At 29.7% G+C, this 19,875-nt stretch overlaps 2 non-coding genes across 2 annotated transcripts; both read right to left on the minus strand.

Moving 5' to 3' along the window:
* Nucleotides 1-525: 525 nt before the first annotated feature.
* On the minus strand, nt 526-718 carry LOC142331850 (U2 spliceosomal RNA). Its single transcript, XR_012758110.1, has one exon. It is a non-coding gene; the product is annotated as a U2 spliceosomal RNA (small nuclear RNA).
* Nucleotides 719-3,298: 2,580 nt separating this feature from the next.
* LOC142331855 (5S ribosomal RNA) lies at nt 3,299-3,417 on the minus strand. Its single transcript, XR_012758113.1, has one exon. It is a non-coding gene; the product is annotated as a 5S ribosomal RNA (ribosomal RNA).
* Nucleotides 3,418-19,875: the final 16,458 nt, after the last annotated feature.

Consider the following 19,875-nt stretch of genomic DNA (forward strand, 5'->3'; position numbering starts at 1 on the left):
AAACCGATGTGTTTCAACGTGGTATGCTGGCGCATAAATTAACGATCTGCCTAACATTTCTATAACTTTATTATGTGATTTTTTTTTTAATTTAAGAAGAATCTATTATTTTAGTAAAAAAAAGTTTTTATTGATGTAGTCTTACTAAAGCGCAGCAGGCCCGATATTAGTTATTTATTTCACAGTTACTAGAGTGGTAAAAAATGATAATAATCTTGCGCGTAATTCAGAGAAGGGTAAAGAAATTGCTGCAAATTATATTAATCAAATCAAATTACTTACATTTACCCCACCACGTAATGAGAGAGAATTGGAATATAAATTAAACACCGTCAACAACAGCGAGTTTAAGCTTAAGCTGGCTTAAATTATAATTTGTTCATATTAAACCCTCATTATTTCTTCAGCATCCCAGTGATAAAGGTTAATTCGTTATTGACCGTTTACGCAGATAACAAACATAATCCGTCGTGTATGCCATCATACACCTATTGCCCAATCGTTCGTTTACTAACTTGTTTTGAAATTAGATGGGCCAATCCCGGCGGTACTGCAATACCGGGCTAACCCGCGACAGAGGTGGAGCAAGCCCCTAGCACTCCGTCCATTTCCAAAAATCAGTTTAATATTCTGGCCCAACGATGCCGGGCGTATCAGATATTAAGCTGATAAGAACAGATACTACACTTTGATCTTAGCCAAGAGGCCGAGAAGCGATAACTACGTTGGCCACCATCGACGGACCCGTTCTGAAAGCTTAGAAATAAACCGTCTGAGAAGTTACCTTATTTCAAATATTATTCTCATTGCGATTTAATAAAAATATTTGTAGTAAAAAAAATTATATTAAAAAAATATTTACCTATTAAAATAATTCTAATATGATTAGATTAGAACACTAAAAATACTTTTAAAATATATCAATGATTTTAAATAGAGAATATACAACGGCGCTACCTGTATCACCTTTAGGAACTAAAATATTTATCAATATTACCACCCGTTATACAAAGTACTACTTCTATTACTCATAATTCTGATTTTAAAAGTATTATTTCTTCTTAAATAGAAGCATCCATCTCGGACCTTAGTTTATATTTATTACACTTTTAAATTATCAACATCCTTTTAAACTCAAAAAATGTATTATTTCATAACGTACTGCGTTAAATCGAAATTAATCTTTACAGGATAATCCGATTCACAATAGGTATATATTTACGAATTTATTGTTTTGCCATTTTTTAATTCGAGATTACATGACTTTACAAGCAAGACGAGCCTTCAGTAAAAAATATAATTTGTTTACATCAAAAATTAATTTAAATGTCAGGAAAAGTTTTTGAAAGTATATGTTTGGAGTGTCGCTTTATATGGAAGTGAAACTTGGACGATCGGAGTATCTGAGAAGAAACGATTAGAAGCTTTTGAAATGTGGTGCTATATGAGAATGTTAAAAATCAGATGGGTGGATAAAGTGACAAATGAAGAGGTATTGCGGCAAATAGATGAAGAAAGAAGCATTTGGAAAAATATAGTTAAAAGAAGAGACAGACTTATAGGCCACATACTAAGGCATCCTGGAATAGTCGCTTTAATATTGGAAGGACAGGTAGAAGGGAAAAATTGTGTAGGCAGGCCACGTTTGGAGTATGTAAAACAAATTGTTGGGGATGTAGGATGTAGAGGGTATACTGAAATGAAACGACTAGCACTATATAGGGAATCTTGGAGAGCTGCATCAAACCAGTCAAATGACTGAAGACAAAAAAAAAATTAGGGATGTACAGAAATTTCATCATTTTCTGATGGCTGTTTTTCAGTAGTAATCATATTGTAAATAAAATTTTTAATTTGCAGAATCTTATTGAATAATGTATTTTTTTTATTAAACACAATACTGTTTTTTTTTTCATTATAAATTTAATAATTAAATTAATTTAAAGAACACTGGATCTTTTTCAAAAAGTTCTCAAGAATATTAAAGTTTTTTTTTACATTTTCTTGAAACTGGTTAGAACTGTTTTATTTAAGAAGATTAACTATAAAAAGAAACTTTGGCGACATAGTAACAAAACATTTAGAAGTCAGATTATAATTACAATCATGTTATAAATTAAATATGTTCACCATAAAATGGTAACGTTTCAATTCAGTACTCATTTTAAAAGAAGACATATTTTTCTTTATGTATAGCAAACAAAAAAGACCATGTATGGATACAACATAATATTTTAAGATTTTTAAAATAAGGTAATGGGTTATAGGGTTTAAACAACAGATTAATTGTATTGCTGGCTTTTGAAAATAAACAGCTTTCTTTTTAGCATAATTCACCTTAAAACCAAGGTGTCGAAGATAATGCTGAGTGAATACGAGCAAAATATATCGCCCGCAAAACTCTTTATCAATCCAGCTGTAAAGTTTTTTCAAGAAAAATAAACATTTTCGTAATTTTCTTGCAATGTAATCTACATGAGTGTGCTAAATATAAATTCCAGGTAATTTTATTGGTATATTTCCTGTTTGAGACTAGACACTGGTTACAAATAAAATGAGCAGTGGCTTGGCTATGCTACTGCTATGCTAGGAACAAGCATGAAACTCAGATTTTTCACCTCTACCATAAAGCTCAAACCCTAGCAATTCAACACTAAAATTTGGATACTAATTGCATATAATCTCTAAATAGTTTTTTATTTTAAACAGAAACTTTATGTTTTTTACAACGCAAATGCAAAATTTAATAATAAAATAACATTTAATTTAAAATTTAGAAAGAACATTAAACAATATTATGGTAGTCATAGTATGCTTATTTTATTACATGTTAGCATCCCTTCATTTCTTTTTATTAGCTATAAAAAATGATAAAACGTTCGGCTAGATGTCTGTACGTGAGAAACTGGTCGAAAAACATAGCTGAAATTTTAACTCTAATTAGCCTATCCGTAGCGGTGTATAAAACTACTTCACGAATGAATATCTAAATTTGAGTAAAGGTCTACATCTAACTTATGAAATTTTAGTAACGGCTCGTCCAGAAGAACTGGAATTCTAACTGTAGCTTCTATCGAAATATTAATCAAATTTAAATAAACATAAATTCGGTGATCGGTACGTATGCACAACGTGGTACAGCCGTTCACAACATGTTTCGTATAAACATGTTTAACGAATTAAATTTAGTAAAAATTGAGATTTTTTTTATAGACTTGCGTATTAAAAGTTTCTACAGAAATAATTTCTTGAATAGTCCGACAAAAAATGAATTACTGAACAAGAAAAAAAAGAAAAATGCCAACAGCACGCGGTATTCCCAAGCGGTCACCAATCCAAGTACTAACCGCGCCCGACGTTGCTTAACTTCGGTGATCAGACGAGAACCGGTGTGTTCAACGTGGTATGGTCATTGACACGAATAGTAACTGTTTACCAACAAGTTAATTGTTTTTACTTTGTCTATTAATTCAAATAAAATTTGACCTCTATTTTTCATTTAAAATTTCAAATAATGACTTTTTTTAGAAAGTATATAGATCAGTGGAAAAAAACGGTCATTTTTACCGATTTCGGTTCTAAGGAAAAACTTAAACAAACAAAAAATACAATTAAATGGATTGTAAAGAATCTACGAAAAAGAATGTTCCCCAGTCCAAAACTTCTATTTCTGTAAGACGGACCTTTGTTCGAATATACGTGTGTAGCACATACGTACGTTAGTCTTATAATTCTGTGGTTCGTATACATATTTTTTTAGAAACTTGTTAGACTGGAAACACCGTCGGGGCGGGACTAATATATTAAATATTTAAAAAATCTGAAAAAAGGATCGGAGTGCAATGGCCGAAATAAATTGTTGAACTAAAGCCGGTACCACATGTTTACCGGTACAATACGGAATTACCTATACCTGTACCACCATCTAATCCAACATTACTAGAAGAAAAATTTGATAATGAAGCAGATGATGTAGAGGATGTAGAGAAATTTCTTCCTGTCTGATGAGAAATCTCATTTAATTCAACAATATGAACTTAATGATTTAGTTGGTGATTTAAAGTTATCAAAGCAGCAAGCTGAACTTCTGGAGTTTAGACTGCAACAGTGAAATCTTTTAGCAGAAAAAACAAAAGTTTCTATGTTTAGAACATGAAATAAAACTCATTTTACTTTGAAAAATTCATTGTGCCTGTGTACTGATGTCAATGGCTGTTGAAAGAGGAAATCAGTATATTCCTGAAGAATGGCATCTTTTTATTGATTCTTCTGAAGTTAGCATGAAAGCAGTTTTAAAATCATACTGCTGCCACTTCACTTAAAACTCATGAAAAATTTTGTAAAGGCACTAGACAAAAATGGACCAGGATTTAATCATTTAAAACTAAGTTTTCCTAAATTGAGTGATGGTAAGCTGCAGGAGGGTATATTTATCAGTCGAAAATCAAGAAAATGCCTAAGGACTCAACTTTTGAAGATAAACTTAGCGAATATGAACTAGCTGCATGGAAGTCCTTCAAAGATGTTGGTGGTTTTTTAGGTAACAGATGAAAACTATGTTTTTTTTTGGTTAATAAGATGTTAGAGAACTATAAACGCTAGGATATAAGATGTGATTAAAATTCATTTCCTACACTCTCACCTAGACTTTTTTCTGAACATTTTGGCTCTGTCAGCGATCAGCAAGGAAAGTGTTTCCATCAGGATATTCTGACCATGAAACATCAGTACCAAGAAAGATGGTATCCTGGAATGATGGATGACTATTGTTGGTTTTTATTTAGAGAAACTAATCAAACAACATACAAGCGAAAACGTTTGTCAACATATATAAAAAATTAAAGGTAAGACATTTCAAATGATTTAGACTTTTAGAAGAAAATTTTATTTTAAAATTGTATTATTGTATTTCAGTTTATCTGTGTTTGAATAAATGAAAATTTATTTGATTTAAACAAATTTTAAATGAATACACATAATTTTTTTTTTAAATATTGATTTCACAGTGATTATGCATTTATTGGTAAATAAATCATATGTATCCAAAAAACATGACATATTACACAAATTCTGATAACAGCTTTAAATTCAGCACCCCAAAATTAGTTAAAATCACCATGTATGATTCCAGATAGCATGAAAAAACATTTTTTGTTGACTAGTGTTATTAGTAAATTAAAATTTGAACTTGTCATGTTTATTATATTTATGAACGTACCACCTTTGCTTAGAAAATAATAACCATTTTTTTTCTTAAAAATAATAATATCCATCTATATCAAATCTGACCACTGAACTATTTTATTCATTTTACATATAAAACAGTACAATATTTCAACATACTGCAAAGACCTTATTATACTGACATTACCATTTTTTATACACGATTAATCCATTTAAAAGATCTTTTTTGTAACCTATTTAAAGCTAAATTCAAGATTTCCTTTTTCACACAACTAGTACTCTGTTAATGTATTTTTTTTTAACGTTGATTAAACTTGAATTTTCTGCTTTCTAAATACATATTAATTCTATACACTATCTTTTTTGTGTTCTATTTACTAATATTTATTTTTACATATTCTTCACTTCTTTTTTCCATTATTATTAATTTTGTATATTGTAGTACTCTTTTGATCAGGTTTGGTTACGGCCCAAAAATACTAGGGATCCCTTTTCTTTATCTAAGAATACTTACTCGCTTCTATTTTGATCTATGTAATATATAATTATGAACTGATCTGAATAACATATTATATGAAAATTTTCATTAAATAAATATATTTGTTTTAATATAGTAATTTAATATTAATGTTTTTCAAATGTAAAATATATTACTAAATTGTGTTGAAAAATCTTTTTTTTTCAAAGAATTAAAATGATAAAGTACTAATTAAAATTTTGTTTATTTTGGGTCAGGTGGATGCTGTCCCAAACTACACTTCTGAAGTCAAGCTAAGAACAACAATTGTGATGTGCTAATACTTTCTAATGTTAGAATGCACTTTTATATATAATTTTGTTTAGGACATCCATATCTGTAGAAGATATGATTATTTGAGTGTATAAATATTTAAAACACTGCAATTGAATTACTCATATAATGTTACATAATGTATTTGATTAATTATAAAAAATGTTTCAGAAAAAATTGATAAATTTAAGTATATTATGTCCATTTTGTTTTTAATTCAAAAGAAAAAAAATTAAACTAGATAAATTTAAATAATTTTCTTTTGAATTTATATAAAATAATTCTTTCATAATTATCTTGATGTTTATAATAATTATAGTATGTCATTTGCTGCTTATGCTTTTTAACTAACAATAATCACTCTTATTTAAGTTGGGCAGTCTCTGATTAGACTGCCCAACAATGTTTCGGGCTCAGAAATAGCTTATTCTTATGTATTTTCATCTGCTGAATTAAAAAATCACTGTTAAAATGACCAATTCGTTCTTGCTGTGGAGATACAATGACATGTCATTTTTTACCTGATCTACAGTTTCGGGGATCATTTTGTTTTTGGAATTGTCACACCTGTTAAATGACAAAACACAACATTCCCAGCTGTTTTTAGGTTATAAATGTTATTACTGTTGCTGAGACTGTGAGTTTCATATTGTTGTTGTTGTTGTTAGTGTAGAATTTCTGGTTTTTGAATACTTTTGAAGTGAAAAATTTGTTAAATCAAAATGCCATGAAAATGTGTAATTTCAGTGAATAATTTTTGTTACATTTGTGGTGAAATAACATTTTCATCACAGAAACGTAATCTGACACCTCTTATGAAGACTGCCTATCAGCATTATTTTGGTATGAATGTAGGGGAACAGGATAAGTTCATGGTCTCCACATGTATGTTGCAACTCTTGTTCAGTTATACTACCAGAATGGCTGAAAAATTAAAAACGATCTACGGCTTTTACTGTGCCTATGGTTTGGGAGGAGCCTACAAACCATACAGATAACTGCTATTTCTGTTTGACTCCACCTACAAAGGCAGGATTGTCAATGAAGAAAAAATTATTCAGTACCCTAATCTTCCATCTGCTATTCGACCTGTTCCACATTCAGATAGTTTACCAGTTCCTATTCCACCCTAAAATTATGAGCTTGAAGTAGAAAATGAAGACAGTGTGGAAGAAGAACTCAACAAGCCTCCCACATCCCATGACTGATTTTGACGAAAAAGATGATAAACCGCACAGACTGAGTCACGTGGAATTGAGTGATCTCATTTGAGACCTTGATTTGTAGAAAGAGAAGGCAGAACTTCTAGGGTCAAGACTACAGCACTGGAATCTTCTCCAATATGATGTCAGAGTCTCACACTACAGACATCGTCATAGGGATCTGCTTTTTTTTTTTTTATTTGAGAAGAAAAACAATCGTTATTTGCTGCTACGTTAATGGCTTGATGAAATGTTTGAATTTAAATCATGATCCAACTGATTGGAGGCTATTCATAGATTCCTCCAAGCTTAGCTTGAAAGCTGTATTATTTCACAATGGCAAACATCTTCCTTCTATTCTTGTTGGTCATGCAGTTCACATGAAGCATGAAGCTGGTGTAGCCAAATGGATTAAGGCAACAGTTCATATGAAGGAGATTTCATGCAAACATGGCAGTCCTCCTAGATTCAATCAAATATGCTGAACACAAGTGGAAAATCTATGGCGATCTAAAAGTCATCACTGTACTCTTAGGAATGCAACTAGAGTATGTTAAATACTGCTGCTTTTTATGTGCGTGGGATACTAGGGATTGGAAATCTTTTTATTCTTTCTTCGGTTTTAACATTTTCTTCCTCTTCTTGTTGTTTTTTTGAGATATATTTCTTCATGTTATCTTTCTTTTTTCTGTATGATTGTTTCTTTTCATTTTTGATTATTCACCAAAAAATCCAATAATAAAAACTGAATATTTTACACCATAAGATCGAAATTAAAAAAAGGTATATTCTATATAAAAAGTGTCATACTGATCTAAAAATATAAATATTGTTAATAGTTACTCCATTAAACTGCACTTTAATATTTACGTAGTTTTACATAAAAATAAAGGACTAAAATTGTTAAAATTGAACTATTTCTAAATTAATTATTAGTTTTTCAAGAAACACTTAGTTTCTTGATTTCTAATCAAAAATTTTTTTTAATTTTTATTTATTTTTGATAAATAAAATTAATGATTTTTAACATTGACTTTTATATTTAAGTAAATTAAATTTTATGTTTAAGTAAACTTTATCAAATTACTATTTATTATTACTAATTGAGCTTGTTTAATGTATTTGATAATTTTATTGCAAATAAATAATGTTTTAATATGAAATAATTTAGATCAAAATTGTAAAAAAATAGATTCTTTTTTGCTATAAGATAATTTTCTATTTATGCACTTCTATTTATTTTTTTTTTACCATATTAAAGCAATTTTTTATCTTAATCATATTTATTTCTGTTGCTTTCTGCTGTTAATATAATAAAATTTACTACATATTTATTATGTAACAAATTTTTAAATTTACAGATTATGAATTACTAATCTAGCAGTGAATCACACTTGTGCATCAATGCACATGCATTAATATTTTGTGTTAACCACAAGTATATTAATCTTGAAAATTTAAGACAAACCATTATGACTTCACTTTTGCATATCTTAGTTTGTATATTATTATTATTGTTTATGACATATATTATTAATTGTATAATCTTTAGGGTCATTGGGTGAATGTTAATAGAATTTAATACAGTATTTTCCACGTTACTATTATATTATATACTACAACAAAAAGTATACAGCAAGGTAATTGTGCCAAAAATCACCACCTTTTCCCTTTTTTGGAATCAGTGGGTCATAAAATGTTGAGAAATGAAAAAAAGAGAAGTCAATTTTGTTTGTTTTTATGTAAGTTAGCGAATGTGTGTGTCAACATATATTTTGGTTAATAACTCAATGTTCGCTGGACCAATCATCTTCAAATTTGGCATTGTGACTTGTATTTAAGGGTCGTTGATGCTACCTATTAATGTTTGAAGTTACGGTCTTTAGTAGGTGGAGCAACAGAAGGGGTTTGAGATCATATCTCAGGTAAAATTAGATTTAAAAAAAAAATTTTCTGGTACTAGTTTTGTGCTCTTTTTAAAAAGTTGAAGATGTCTTAAAAGTTTTTTTTTTCAAAATGAATCCCAAAATCAAAAATAATGGTCTTGTGAGATTTTTATGTGCCACTGAATTTTGTGTTTTTCATTCAAATTGGTGGATTATTATATCCAAAACTGGATCACCAGTTTTCTTTATCTTGCCAAACACATACTAATTTTTCATATAAATTCTCACTTCTGATAACAATTTAACAAAGCCTGATTGGAAACTGTACACAATTGACATTTATCAGATTGATTTTATATTTTCCATTTTATTTATGTACTTTATTATAAACAGAACAAAAATATTTATCTTTTGAATACTTAGTTAAATACAAATTGTGTAATAATAAAATAATGACATTCAAACTTATTGATTAAAATGCTTCATGGGGATGAGGAGACAGGACTTGGGTTGAACAAAATAACAGTTTTGTTTATAGTCTTCTATTTGATCTTTGGGTGTGAATTGAGGAGTTGAATTTTGATAACAGTTGAATTCTATATTTTCACAATCTGTCTATGTGTTTTCATGCTATGATGTAGAATGAATGAGGTCTTAGTTAAGAAGAAACAGATAGAATGTGACTGGTCCTCTCTGACTTGGATCACCAGATTTGAACTACTCTTTAGCAGAAAATGAACTCAGTTTTTTTACTTCATTTTATTCACAAAAAAAAAAAAAAATAAATAAAAAATATATATATATATGAGAGAGAGAGAGAGAGAGAGAGAGAGAGAGCATCTTCAATTAATCATTACTATTAGGGATGTCCTCCTCTATGAATCATGAGACCTTGCCGTTGGTGAGGGGGCTTGAGTGCTCAGGGATACAGAGTAGCTGGACCGAAGGTGCAACCATATCGGAGAGGTATCTGTTGAGAGCCAGACTAAGGAATGATTCCTGAAAGAGGGCAGCAGCTCTTTCAGTAGTTGTTAGGGGCGTGAGTCAGGACGACTTAAACGGCCGTATCAACATCACTCAGTCCTCTGAGTACTGCGCAGCTGAAAGCAATGGAAAACTACAGCTGCTTTTTTTCCAAGAAAATGTGGCTCTCTGCATTTTCACACAGCAATAATGGAGGCGCCTTCCTTGGTAAAATATTCCGGAGGTAAAATAGTCCCCCGTTCGGATCTCTGGGTGGGGACTACTAAGGAAGGGGTCACCAGAAAATTAAAAAATAACATTCTACGAGTCGGAGCGTGGAATGTTAGAAGCTTGAAAAAGGTTGGTAGGCTAGAGAATTTAAAAAGGGAAATGGGTAGGACAAATGTGGATGTAGTAGGAATTAGTGAGGTTCGGTGGGAAGAGGAAGGCGACTTTTGGTCAGGTGATTTTAGAGTAATTAACTCAGCGTCAAATAATGGGCAGGCAGGAGTAGGTTTCGTGATGAACAAGAAGATAGGGAGGAGAGTGGAGTATTTCAAAACGCATAGCGATAGAATCATTGTAATAAGGATAAAATCAAAACCTAAACCGACAACGATTGTTAACGTCAATATGCCTACAAGCGCCCATGATGATGATGAGGTAGAGTGTGTATACGAAGAGATTGATGAAGCAATTAAACACGTAAAAGGAGATGAAAATTTAATAATAGTTGGAGATTGGAATGCAAGCATTGGAAAAGGCAAGGAAGGAAATATAGTGGATGAATACGGGCTGGGCAAAAGGAATGAAAGAGGGGACCGACTTATGGAATTTTGCACGAAGTATAATTTAGTAATTGCCAACACCCAATTTAAAAATCATAATAGAAGAATATACACTTGGAAAAAGCCAGGCGATATTGGTAGGTATCAGATAGATTATATCATGGTTAAGCAAAGATTTAGAAATCAACTCGTTGACTGCAAAACTTACCCTGGAGCAGACATTGATAGCGACCATAATTTGGTGATAATGAAATGTAGATTGGGGTTTAAAAACCTGAAGAAAAGGTGTCAGATGAATCGGTGGAATTTAGAGAAGCTTGAGGAAGAGGAGGTAAAGAAAATTTTTGAGGAGGACATCGCAAGAGGTCTGAGTAAAAAAGATAAGGTAGAAAATGTAGAAGAAGAATGGGAGAATGTTAAAAAGGAAATTCTTAAATCAGCAGAAGCAAACTTAGGCGGAATAAAGAGAACCGGTAGAAAACCTTGGGTTTCAGACGATATATTGCAGCTGATGGATGAACGTAGAAAATATAAGAATGCTAGTGATGAAGAAAGTAAAAGGAACTATCGGAAATTAAGAAATGCTATAAACAGGAAGTGCAAACTGGTGAAAGAAGAGTGGATTAAAGAAAAGTGTTCAGAAGTGGAAAGAGAAATGAACATTGGTAAAATAGACGGAGCATACAGGAAAGTTAAGGAAAATTTTGGGGTACATAAATTAAAATCTAATAATGTGTTAAACAAAGATGGTACACCAATATATAATACGAAAGGTAAAGTCGATAGATGGGTGGAATATATTGAAGAGTTATACGGAGGAAATGAATTAGAAAATGGTGTTATAGAGGAAGAAGAGGAAGTTGAGGAGGATGAAATGGGAGAAACAATACTGAGATCTGAATTTAAGAGAGCATTAAAAGATTTAAATGGCAGAAAGGCTCCTGGAATAGACGGAATACCTGTAGAATTACTGCGCAGTGCAGGTAAGGAAGCGATTGATAGATTGTACAAACTGGTGTGTAATATTTATGAAAATGGGGAATTTCCATCAGACTTCAAAAAAAGTGTTACAGTTATGATACCAAAGAAAGCAGGGGCAGATAAATGTGAAGAATACAGAACAATTAGTTTAACTTGTCATGCATCAAAAATCTTAACTAGAATTTTATACAGAAGAATTGAGAGGAGAGTGGAAGAAGTGTTAGGAGAAGACCAATTTGGTTTCAGGAAAAGTATAGGGACAAGGGAAGCAATTTTAGGCCTCAGATTAATAGTAGAAGGAAGATTAAAGAAAAACAAACCAACATACTTGGCGTTTATAGACCTAGAAAAGGCTTTCGATAACGTAGACTGGAATAAAATGTTCAGCATTTTAAAAAAATTAGGGTTCAAATACAGAGATAGAAGAACAATTGCTAACATGTACAGGAACCAAACAGCAACAATAACAATTGAAGAACATAAGAAAGAAGCCCTAATAAGAAAGGGAGTCCGACAAGGATGTTCCCTATCTCCGTTACTTTTTAATCTTTACATGGAACTAGCAGTTAATGATGTTAAAGAACAATTTAGATTCGGAGTAACAGTACAAGGTGAAAAGATAAAGATGCTACGATTTGCTGATGATATAGTAATTCTAGCCGAGAGTAAAAAGGATTTAGAAGAAACAATGAACGGCATAGATGAAGTCCTACGCAAGAACTATCGCATGAAAATAAACAAGAACAAAACAAAAGTAATGAAATGTAGTAGAAATAACAAAGATGGACCACTGAATGTGAAAATAGGAGGAGAAAAGATTATGGAGGTAGAAGAATTTTGTTATTTGGGAAGTAGAATTACTAAAGATGGACGAAGCAGGAGCGATATAAAATGCCGAATAGCACAAGCTAAACGAGCCTTCAGTAAGAAATATAATTTGTTTACATCAAAAATTAATTTAAATGTCAGGAAAAGATTTTTGAAAGTGTATGTTTGGAGTGTCGCTTTATATGGAAGTGAAACTTGGACAATCGGAGTATCTGAGAAGAAAAGATTAGAAGCTTTTGAAATGTGGTGCTATAGGAGAATGTTAAAAATCAGATGGGTGGATAAAGTGACAAATGAAGAGGTATTGCGGCAAATAGATGAAGAAAGAAGCATTTGGAAAAATATAGTTAAAAGAAGAGACAGACTTATAGGCCACATACTAAGGCATCCTGGAATAGTCGCTTTAATATTGGAAGGACAGGTAGAAGGGAAAAATTGTGTAGGCAGGCCACGTTTGGAGTATGTAAAACAAATTGTTGGGGATGTAGGATGTAGAGGGTATACTGAAATGAAACGACTAGCACTATATAGGGAATCTTGGAGAGCTGCATCAAACCAGTCAAATGACTGAAGACAAAAAAAAAATTAGGGATGTACAGAAATTTCATCATTTTCTGTTGGCTGTTTTTCAGTAGTAATCATATTGTAAATAAAATTTTTAATTTGCAGAATCTTATTGAATAATGTATTTTTTTTATTAAACACAATACTGTTTTTTTTTTCATTATAAATTTAATAATTAAATTAATTTAAAGAACACTGGATCTTTTTCAAAAAGTTCTCAAGAATATTAAAGTTTTTTTTTACATTTTCTTGAAACTGGTTAGAACTGTTTTATTTAAGAAGATTAACTATAAAAAGAAACTTTGGCGACATAGTAACAAAACATTTAGAAGTCAGATTATAATTACAATCATGTTATAAATTAAATATGTTCACCATAAAATGGTAACGTTTCAATTCAGTACTCATTTTAAAAGAAGACATATTTTTCTTTATGTATAGCAAACAAAAAAGACCATGTATGGATACAACATAATATTTTAAGATTTTTAAAATAAGGTAATGGGTTATAGGGTTTAAACAACAGATTAATTGTATTGCTGGCTTTTGAAAATAAACAGCTTTCTTTTTAGCATAATTCACCTTAAAACCAAGGTGTCGAAGATAATGCTGAGTGAATACGAGCAAAATATATCGCCCGCAAAACTCTTTATCAATCCAGCTGTAAAGTTTTTTCAAGAAAAATAAACATTTTCGTAATTTTCTTGCAATGTAATCTACATGAGTGTGCTAAATATAAATTCCAGGTAATTTTATTGGTATATTTCCTGTTTGAGACTAGACACTGGTTACAAATAAAATGAGCAGTGGCTTGGCTATGCTACTGCTATGCTAGGAACAAGCATGAAACTCAGATTTTTCACCTCTACCATAAAGCTCAAACCCTAGCAATTCAACACTAAAATTTGGATACTAATTGCATATAATCTCTAAATAGTTTTTTATTTTAAACAGAAACTTTATGTTTTTTACAACGCAAATGCAAAATTTAATAATAAAATAACATTTAATTTAAAATTTAGAAAGAACATTAAACAATATTATGGTAGTCATAGTATGCTTATTTTATTACATGTTAGCATCCCTTCCTGGCTTTGCCCGCACTATATGGTTACTTGTATTTCCAGTCGCAGTCAATTTTTTTTTTGTTTTTTTTAGTCAAATAACTGGAGGCAGGTGGTATAGCCAGTTGCATCGCACATACAGTAACAGTGATACTGGCTGTATTGGTTAAGCTGCTACACCATACACAGTCACAACATTCTACCCCCTAAAAAATTGAAATTCAAGAAAACCGAAAAATGTTTATCTGAAGAGTATTGCAAGTCCAAATCTATTGAATATCTAGTTTAAAATAGTTTTGAAATGGGAAAAATTTGCTATCATTGTTCAACATTTTGTTAACTTTCTTCATGCTTTCAAGGTCAAATGTAGAAAAACCTAGGAATTAGTTTTTAGACCATCAAAAAAAATTATACACCAAAAATCAAGTTGATATCTTCATTTGTTACCTAGTGATTAAAAAAATAGGAGGTTTCTAAAAAAAAAAAATAAAATTTACCCTTTAAACTTGGAATTTCAAAAAAACCTTCTTAGTAAACACTCCTGGGATAAGTAATAAATTATCAAATTTTCAGCAAAATCGATTAAGTAATTTTTGAGTTATTAGGGCACACACTAAACAGATTTTTATCAATCAAAATTAATATTTTGATTTAAGAATATTTTAATATAACTTTTAACTTCATCATTAATTTGAAATTACTAAATACATAATTGCTTTTATATATATATATATAATTATTTTACAGAAATATATTGTTTTTATTCATATTTATTTATTTAATAGAACTTAAAAAATATATATATATACATGTGTGTGTGTGTGTGTGTGTGTGTGTGTGTGTGTGTGTATGTGTGTGTGTGTGTGTGTGTGTGTGTGTGTGTGTGTGTGTGTGTGTGTGTGTGTGTGTGTGTGTGTGTGTGTGTGTGTGTGTGTGTGTGTGTGTGTGTGCGTGCGCGCAATATGATAATACTGCTATAACTTTGATTTTAGAAACATTACAATTTTTGTCTCGCTACCTAAGGAAATTTACTGAAATGAGTCAAAATTAATTTCATCAGCTGTTTTGCACACAACTGAGGTAATAGCCAAATTTGAGTCTCGGCTGGCTCATAGTTGAATGAAGATTACTTCTAATCAACTTAAGTTTAGAAAAACTTTGTTCTCACAAAGCAATCGATATGCAAATTGTCAAATATAGCCTTAATACTAAAAGTTTGGAACAGTCAAAAAATTCCATTTCAGTTATGAATTCCAAAAACTTCAATGATGACCTCTTCTTGCAATCTTCATGGCAAGTTCAGCCATTTGCAAAAATGTCTTCTCGGTTACGGTTACTCAGTTTTGATAATGATCTTCTTTGAAGAATTTATTGAACTTTTCAAAAGAATTCATCATCATTTGAAGAATTTATTCTCTCATCAAAAGATAAATCTAAAAATTTGATGAGTTTCATCATTTGAAACTTTCATCAAAATGATACACCTCCCTGTTGACACTCAATATCAACTGCACCTCCTAGCTATGTCAGTGAAAAAGAAAAGTTGTACAATTTTCGTCATTTAGGGTAAATTTTCAGATGTTCATCAGTTTTTGACAACCTTAGATTTTAAATTCAGATGTCATTTACATTTATTACATCACTATTTCTCAAACTTAATGTTAAGTCATTAGAAATAAACATGCATTAATGTTACCAATCACTACATTAGTTGCTAAATTATTTATATATAAAATGAAAAGTAAGGGTTCTAATATAATTGTGAGAATACCAACATTCGCTGTTAGATATTTAGAGAGAAATTTTTATAATTTAACAATTGGTAATTGTTATTAAGTTAATAAATTTAAATAACTTAATTTTAAATTAAAATGACTTTACACATTTTAAATGTTGTATTTTGACATGTATTAGAAATTTAGATAAGCATATGTGTAACCTATCGTATCCAAATAATAATAATTATTAACATAACTGATTTTGTTAAAAACTTGTTTAACATTCACATATTTAAACTTAAATGTTGATTAAACACAATTGTAATGTTTCCTGACATTTTATAAATAGTATGGTGAATCATTTTCAGGCTTAGGTAAATTATTATCAATGATCCTTAACATTTTATATAAAAGAATAATTTAAAAAAATCATCAGGTTTAAAATTAGTGGATTTTAAACCTGTCAGGTCAAATCTTTCATCTATATTCAGGAGTGTATTGGTTACATACCATACAACATTTTATTTATTAACCATTTGATAGAGAACAGTTACATATTACATTTAATTTTAACTGACTTCACATAATTTTGTACATCCTTTTCAAAGCTATATATTTATATTAAAAAGGTGCTGAGTCTATATTACAATATGAATATCTAAGAACTGTATGTAATTTAAGAGTTTTTAATTCATTAGTACACCATGCCCTATTCCTCTTTTCTTAGTTTTTCACACAAACTTAAATGGAAAAAACTTACCTGAATATTTAGAAAGGTAGGCCTTTCTAAAAAAATATCTAATCTAATCAAATTATATACACAAATCCGATTAATTTTGCTTATTAAATTAACAGAAATGGACATCTTTACTATCTGCCAACTCTTTTATTTGTTTCAAAAGAGATATTACTATATCTACATGACAGATCAATATATTTATGGTCAGATGTAACAAAAGGCGGAAAAATGTTTTCTACTGCTTCTGTAGAATGTCATCATGACATTATCAATGTGCTTATCTGTACTACCTGGTTTTGTAATAAAAATAGACTAAAATTTAAAACTGTGTGACATATTACACAAACCTCTATAGCAAAAGGTGGAATATCAAAACCACATACAAAAAAAAGTATGTCACTTTAAAACATTTGAACATTATGAAGCATAAATAGGCACAATTCAAATTCTACCCACTTTTTGACCACATTCTGTAATAATTTTCAACCCCTTGTATGCTTAATTAAAAAAAAATCATTAGCATAACATCAACCGATACGAGTGTTGCAAACAGTTGCAAACAGCAACACTAAGGACAGTCACAAGATAACTTAAAACATTCTGAAGTAAGTTTTTAAAAATGGTTTGTTATGAAAATATGGTTCAGTTTGTCATTACAAAAGTTTGTATGTTTAAATAAATATCATTGCTAACCATAATAGATAAAAACAGAGCAAATCTTTGCAGTATTTACTGTTTGTGTAATATTTGTAGTCTACATTAAAACTGCTCCAATTAGAATGTATGTATTATTACTTCCTTGTACAAAGTAAAGGAAGTATTGAGACTGTGAAAGATTTCGGTTTTCAGATTTTAACAGAAATATCCATTTTGACCATCCCTGAATCCATTTTGACTAGTTTCGGCATTATGTTGTACGTATGTATGTACGTTACTTGCATAACTCAAAAACGATTAGCCATAGGATGTTTAAATCTTGGATTTAAGGTTGTTGTAACATTTAGTTGTGCACCTCCCCTTTTGATTGCAATCAACTTGATCAAAACTGTCCAAAAAAGTCCAAAATCCAATTTGGATTTTGGAGTTTTCCTAACTGTAGTAATAAACCCTCATTCAGAGCTTTTCAACAATGTATCATAAGTGGTATTTACTTTCATTGGTTCCAGAGTTTCAGCCAAATAAAATTTTAATTAATGTAATATTTTTATCTTACAAGCAGAAGGCACGTCGGTTCAAATTTGACTTCATTTCCTTTTTTTTAAATTTAAATATATTGATTTATTAATAATTATTAACATGTGATTGTAAAAAAAAGTTTTACAATAAATAATATTTCAATAATAACAATAAAAAAAAAATGAATAAAATCAGAAGTTACTAGTGAAATGAAATTTTATCTACTTTTAAAAATGTGTGTATATGTAATTTAATAGGCAGAAATCATGTGGTTCCACATCATTTTTTTTTTTATTGTGCTCATGTAACAACATTACACAAATTATTTTTTTTTTTAATTTTATGTGGTGTCTTGAAAACTAAAATATATTTGTAAACTTATCATTACGAAAGATATTTTATACCTACTCAATTAACATTGAATTTATATGTTATGTAATTTCCAAAATACTTATTCCTTAAAAATATGTAATAGAATTATCATGTAATTTAACTTTCCTGCAATAAAATATAGCTTTAAATTCATCAGACTATGGCCAGTGCTCAGCCACATTGACAGTATCATCATTTAATTGATTAATCAAGTTTATTTACTGAATACTGACATTCTAAAAATGTAAAGTATTACACTACTTATCAGTTAAAGAAAGTTTACAATAATTTTTAAAATTTGATTTACTTGTCATTAATTTTCATTTTAAATTTGAACCAGTTGTGCATCAATCACTGCAATTAATATACTTACTTTTTTATCTTTAAAATAATCATTATTAATAGAATACTTTTTTAACCATATTGTCAGTGGGATCACTCATGAAATTGTTTGAGATAGGATTTGATGCTGACATTTTCTGTTTTAAATAAAATCCTTGAGGTCTAATATTATCTGGACACTGTTTCAGTTGGGAAAACACAATATCATTACTGCAGCTATCAGACAGATCCAGTTAATCATTGTTAATAAATTTCTAATTCAATTTTATAAATTTTTCAGTCCTTTAATTGCCAGCTGCTAATATACGGATATGCATAAAGTCTGTCTCAGATTCTCCATCATAATGTTAAAGAGAAAAACGTTTTTTGGCTTTACCAAATTTTTTGCTAGCTACTTTTTCCAACTAAACTCAGATGAATTCTGTGTACAAAATGTACCAGTTAATTATGGCTTACGTCTAAAAAAATCTCTGATATCTTCTTACTGTTAGTTTTAAATTTTCTTGTTTATTTTTGAAAATTCATACTGAACATACCCATAAGAAATTTTAGATAAATCAACTTGGAATTCCAGCTTACCAAGCTTAGTTCAGTTAGAAGAAAGTACTATTGCGCCTTCCTTATTAAAAGTCTTCGGGAATTTTTTTGTTATTGTATATTTCACTAAAACTTTTGACTAAATCTTTTGCAATTATATTTGCCTTCTTCTACATCTGCTATAATTGAATTTTCCTCAGAACCTTTATTATTCTTAAGTTCAATAATTAAATTTTGAATTTCATCCAAACCTGGAGGTGTGAATTTTTCTGCATTATGGTTGTTAATTTTGAGAATAAAAGTTTCTTTTGGTTTCTCACAATTTATTAAATTTTGAAAATATTTTTAATTTTAATATTTAAAATATTTAATTTAAGTTCCCTTCAATTCTTCCTCATCATCATTAATTTTTCATACTTCAATTTTAATGCAGCAGCTCTTCTACAAACCTTTAAATATTTTTGACAATAAAAGGAACAATTTTGTTATCTATTAATAAATACTTTAAATTTGATACCGAACTGAGAAAACAATATGTAAAATCTAACAAAAGCCATCATTCATTTGTAGTAAAAGAAGATTTCAATTTATAAATTTTATTATTGCATACTAATTCAAATTTTTTTTTAAGTCCAAAACTGGACTTTTAATCTACATTAAAAAAATTTTGAATCATCAAACAAATAATATACAAAATTTTATTTTCTTTATCTTCTATTTATAGAACAGTTGTCATCATCA

Source organism: Lycorma delicatula, chromosome 10 (genome assembly GCF_047948215.1).
Source record: "Lycorma delicatula isolate Av1 chromosome 10, ASM4794821v1, whole genome shotgun sequence".
NCBI lineage: Eukaryota > Metazoa > Arthropoda > Insecta > Hemiptera > Fulgoridae > Lycorma > Lycorma delicatula.